Here is a 6048-nt window from a genome sequence, read left to right as displayed (position 1 = left end):
CAAGAGACTCAAATCTGCCGTGGGGGGAGTTTCTGTTCTACTGGGACCTCCCCACCAAAATTCTATCCTTGAGTGTCTTTGCTGGGATGAGGAAATTTCAGATTATGGTATACAAGGGATGGAGTTTTTGCTTAAAAAAAAAAACTTATTAATTAAAATATCCTGACATAAGTGGGATGCATTTACCCTTTCCTCCTTTCTCCTGTGAAATGAATTTTTAATTTAAAAATATAATGATGTATTATGGAAAAACGTATAGGGATGTATAAAACTAAACTGTTGCATCAAAAATTCTCAAACATCATTAAACAGTTTCCATTTTCCCTTTCTGCATGAGTATGTTTCCTGAGGACACCACTGGGGTAAAAACTCTTGCTCAAGTTCGCACAGCCAGCAGGCCAGAGAGTAGAAACCCAACCCGACCTAACTTAATTCTCAGAGCAGGGTTCAAGGCCCTAAACTCGGGTTGTGTCAGCATGCATAGTATCCACACTGCTGGTGTGCAAGGTGGCACCATGCCACCTGCACAGCCCACGTTCCTACCTGGAGGTGAAACCCAGAAGCGTGCCGTCACCACGCTGCCACTGCGGTTGCTACAAAAACGAGGTCCACAGTTTCCAGTCACTCCTACCGTTGTGAAAAACGCGCTGTCTCCACACCACGCCGTCCTCACACTGCCCTCACTTGGCAGGGCAAAGGGAAGGCGCCATGTGTCCACGCCACGCCGCTGTTAGGTCCACACACAGCTTCCGGTCATTCCTGCTGTTGTGAAAACCAGCACCGCATCATCTCCATGCCGCCATCGTGGTTGTTATAAATACGAGGTCCACACACAGCTTCCGGTCATTCCTGCCGTTGTACACACCGCACCGCGCCGTGTCCACACGGCCATTCCGCGCCGCCCTCACACTGCCCCCAGTTGGCCGGGAGAAGGGAAAGCGCGCCACGTCTCCACGCCGCCATGTTAGGTCCACACACAGCTTCCGGTCACTACTGCCGTTGTACACACCGCACCGCACCATCTCCATGCTGCCATCATGGTGGTTATAAATACGAGGTCCACACACAGCTTCCGGTCATTCCTGCCGTTGTACACACCGCACCGCGCCGTCTCCACACGGCCATTCCGCGCCGTCCTCACACTGCCCTCACTTGGCGGGGAGAAGGGAAAGCGCGCCGCGTCTCCCGCTCCCGGAGCTGCAGGGCTCCCGAGAGGCTCGCGCACGTCCGTTCCCTCGTCAGCCTCCGCGACGCCCCGGACTGGCGCCCGGGCTGGGCCTGCGGCGGGCGCGGCGCCTCCCTCCGCCATGGCCGCCCTCCGGAAGAAGCTGGTGGTGGTGGGAGCCGGCGCCTGCGGCAAGACGAGCCTGCTGGTGGTGTTCAGCCGCGACCACTTCCCGGAGGAGTACGTGCCCACGGTGTTCGAGAACTACGTGGCCGACGTGGAGGTGGACGGCCGGCGGGTGGAGCTGGCGCTGTGGGACACGGCCGGCCAGGAGGAGCACGACCGCCTGCGGCCGCTGTCCTACCCGGACACCGACGTCGTGCTCCTGTGCTTCGCCATCAGCAGCCCGGACAGCCTGGAGAACGTGCCGGCCAAGTGGGCCCCGGAGGTCCGGCACTTCTGCCCCGGCGTGCCCCTCGTCCTGGTGGGGAACAAGAAGGACCTGCGGAACGACGCGGGCACCAGGCGGGCGCTGGCGGCCTGGAAGCAGGAGCCCGTGCGGCCTGAGGCAGGCAGGGACGTGGCCAGCAGGATTGGCGCCTTCGGCTACCTGGAGTGTTCGGCGAAGACCAAAGAGGGCGTGAGGGAGGTGTTTGAGATGGCCACGAGGGCTGCTCTGCACGCCAGACGCGGCAAGAAGAGGTGGGGCTGCCTGGTCCTGTGAAACCTTGCGGCTCGGTGCGAGTGGCGTGTTCGCCGGGCTTCCTGTCTGCTTATTGGCGTGTTTTTTTTTTTTTTCATTTATCAGTAGTTTACCAAAGACTGCAAACCAGAAGTCACCTTGCTACAGCGTTTATTAGTCAACCATGGTCAATGACATCCAACTCGGCCACCACCACCACCACCACCCCCCCCCACTGCCCTGTACCCTAACCCTGCCTGACACAGCAGGTGCTGTGAATTTCTTCACTTCTTGCTTCTTTCTTGAAAGGGAAAGCAGGTGTCTCTTGTGAATCAGGTTGGAACTACTTTAAAACCAGCATCCCACCTGGCAGCTGCAGGGTACTCTGACGCGTTACCACTGTGGCGCTTTGCTCCTTAGCAGATCTCATTGGTGTACCTCTGGGTATCCAGTTTGTTTCAAAAAAAAAGGGGGGGAGTGGGGACTCAACCAGCAAGACCAAGTCCATGCGGCTGTGGCAGAGTTACAGCTCTGTGGTTTCAGGTTTGTTACCTTATGGTTCCTGTGTAATTAGTGCCACTTAATGTATGTTACCAAAAATAAATATATCTACCCCAGGCTAAATGTGGTTTTGGTATAATTGCATTGCATAATACCGATATTTGCCAACCCTTCAGAATGTGTATTGGCTTGTGAAAAAAAAAAAAAAGTAGTGTTTGAAAAAAATTGAGATTGAAGTTTCATTTTAGAAATTCCCACTTTATCTCTGGTAAAAGATAACCACATCACTTGTTTTCTACCTATATCAGTACCTGTTTCCAGAGATGAGCTAAGTCAATAGGACTTTGTTTTCACACCTGAGGCAATTAGAATCTGTGGAAGGTGCTATAATCTCTCTCACCTGGCCTGCAGGCTCTGGCTCTAATTCACAGCGCTTTTTCTCTTCACTGGGTCCAGGTTCCCTCACAGAGAAGTTGCCAATCTTAAAGGTGGAGCTTGATTTCCCGCTTCTCTTTAGTGGACTAATTTTTTTCCCCTGTACTTGTTAATTTTTCCAACTACTAATCAAATAAAGGTAGTTTCAGCCCCAAAAACAGTGCTGAAGTTTTTTGAAACCTGAAATGGCAAGAAAGGTGATAATGGAAGACAGATTTCAATGTCACTGTTAGTCTAAATTATTAAGCAACCAGATAGGATTTATAGAGATTTAAAATATATCATCATGGTGGGAATAAACAAACATTATCTTGGTTTGTAGCTCCACTCTGAATTCTGTAAAACACTGGTAGAAATGGTTTGCAAACTTGTTCAGTACAGGGCCACATCATAAGTATCTTAGGCTTTAGAGACCATTCTTTGTTGTATATTCTTTTGTTGGTGGTTTATTTTATTAACAACCCTTTAAAGAAACAGAAAGCATTCTTAGCGCTATGCAAAAACAGGCCCCAGGCCAAATTTAGTCCATTGGCTGTAGATTGCTGTCCCCTAGAAATGAGGTTCTGGGTGTCTGGCTCCACCACAGCCTTCTCTGCTATTGTCTACATACATGTCTAAGATATACAAAGTGAACTTTTTCACTGGAAGTTTTGTGACTGGCCGAAACAGAGGTAACTTAAATATTCTGATTATATTTTTTCTTTTAAAAATGCTCATGATGTTACAAAATAAACAGATACAGCGATTTCATGCTATATTAACATAAAGAGATTCTTTGTTTTTCTTTCACTTATAAAAGTTCAAGAAATACTTTTAAATTTTCAAATTGAGTACTTTTTTACAACAGTAAGTGCATAAATGATTGCTGTATCAGAAGTAAATGTATAGCAATTCATTGGGCATTGTAGAGTATCACAAATATATCAAAGTAGACTATATATTTTTTTGACAGGCAGAGTTAGACAGTGAGAGAGAGAGACAGAGAGAAGACTTCATATTTTTGGCCAGCGCTGTGGCTCACTAGGCTAATCCTCCACCTGCAGCGCCAGCATACCGGGTTCTAGTCCCGGTTGCTCCTCTTCCGGTCCAGCTCTCTGCTGTGGCCTGGGAGTGCAGTGGAGGATGGCCCAAGTGCTTGGGCCCTGCACCCGCATGGGAGACCAGGAGGAAGCACCTGGCTCCTGGCTTCGGATCGGTGCGGTGCGCTGGCCATAGCAGCCATTTGGGGGGGGGGGGTGAACCAACATAAAGAAGAACTTTCTCACTGTCTAACTCTGCCTGCCCCCCCCAAAAAAAAGGCAAGAGAAGATTTTAGAGATAAATGTGTTCACTTATTTTCTGAAATTGCTTTCATAAAAATGTTCCCTATACAATTGCTGGTTTTTGTAGCATCTTTCTAATACATTTTTACTACCCAGACCTTGTGTTTCAACCTGTGCCTTTTTTGGACGACTATAAACTAAAAATAATTTCTTTTTTGTTCAGGTAAGAAGAATAATTTTACAGTGAAAAATGTTTCACTCTAGCTCATGATGAAACAGGGGTTATTCCACTTATTGGTTTACTGTCAGAGACTGCCTTTTTCATATTAATATTGCATAATAACAAGTTATTTTTGTAAGAAAATCAAGTATGTAGATCTAGGAAGGGAGTTCAGTTTCTGAGTTGTTCAGACTACAAAAAAATCATAAAAGTATTTCCTTACATGTTAACACAATTGTGAGTAAAATATAGTTGCTTAGTTCGAATTCAGAGTATTTGGAATGGTAAAAATTCCAGTTCTTCAAAAGAGGTCAGTGAATAAAATGATTTTTCTGAAAATCAATTATATCACTTATATTAAGGCCTTGTGTACTAATTGTGAGCTTCATATCAGCAATTACAAGTCGCGAAGCCAGATAACATAGGCCTGATACTACTGCCGAGAGCAGAGGTCCTCTTTGGAACCAACTCAGCTCTTATGAAACCATTTGATATGAAAACCATCTCTCTGGCTTTAACTTTTTGCAAAACTGAATATCCAGAAGTAGTTTGGCATGCAGATCCCATGATTCCAAATGCACATCTTTGCATGGTTGTAAGATTTCAAAGAAATTTAAGTCTCTAGGACAACTTAATAAACTATCAATTTGTTTATTTGCTCCTAATAAATTGTTATAGAAAAAAAACTATCAACTTGCTTTTTAAGTATCTGATCTCTAATCTTAAAAATGAAAGAAACTTTTAAAATAACTGTTGGAAAATTTATATAATCAGTGGAACAGATTAAGTGCACATAGGTTTTTTCCCCTACTGAAGTGGTATTAGAATCTCTCTCTTCCTTTAATGAGTTTTGCTGTCAACTTTATCATGTGATCTGATTCTAAATGTTTTTAACTTGAGAATCACTGTCTTGGCTTGCCTAAAAAAGTACAAATTGCAAAGGGAGTGTCATAATATCTTGCTTCTCTTAGGTGAAAATGACCCATGCAGATGTTCAGGTAAAGGAAATTTGGCCTGGCTATCAAACGGTCATGGATGAAACAAACAAGAATTTCAACTGAAGCCTGAGATTTGCAATCTACACCACTGCTTTTCCACTGAGTAGCATATGAATTGACAATATGATCATCTGCTTTCTGTTATCATTAGCTGATTGTATTATTGGTTAAAGCCAGCCTATGAGGATGAACATATAGCTTAATATGCAAATCAAATAAAATGTGAAATACACTTATTTACGATATACTTGCATTATAGAAAGTATGATTAAAATTTAAAGTAATTTAAAAAGTTAAAAGTGATTTTTAAAAAGATTTATTTATTTGAAAGGCAGTTATAGAGAGAGAAGGAGGGACAGAGATTGATCTTCCATCCACTGGTTCACTCCCCAAATGGCTGCAATAGCTGGGGTTGTGTCAAGCCAAAGCCAAAAACTAGGAACTAGTTCTCACTGGGTTCTGCTGCTTTGTGCCCCAGCAGACTGACTCCTTCCTATTACCTCCCACTACACCCCACTTTCCAGATGCTCTGGTTACTGTCGTTTCTACTGAAGTTTGTTTCAGCAATTTCTACACTGGTTTGGATATTCCTGGTAGGACGCACTATGGTGATTGATTAACACTATTTTGTAAATAAAAAAAAAGTATTGTAGTATTGTATGCGCACTTGTGTGTCACCTGTGTTACAATCATTTGGGTTCCATTTCAGGCTTTGGCTCTGGTTACTAACGTGGAGTTAGCCAAACTATAGTTTGAGTGCATGATCATTTCTGACACCCACTGCA

The 6048-nt window shown here is 44.9% G+C and overlaps 1 pseudogene; it reads left to right on the top strand.

Annotated features, from left to right (window-relative positions):
* The first annotated feature begins 1022 nt into the window (after window positions 1–1022).
* LOC138843579 (transforming protein RhoA pseudogene) lies at window positions 1023–2471 on the top strand (annotated as a pseudogene).
* The last annotated feature ends 3577 nt before the right edge of the window (window positions 2472–6048 follow it).

Source organism: Oryctolagus cuniculus, chromosome 8 (genome assembly GCF_964237555.1).
Source record: "Oryctolagus cuniculus chromosome 8, mOryCun1.1, whole genome shotgun sequence".
Classification (NCBI taxonomy): Eukaryota; Metazoa; Chordata; class Mammalia; order Lagomorpha; family Leporidae; genus Oryctolagus; species Oryctolagus cuniculus.
This window is presented reverse-complemented; position numbering and strand designations above follow the sequence as displayed.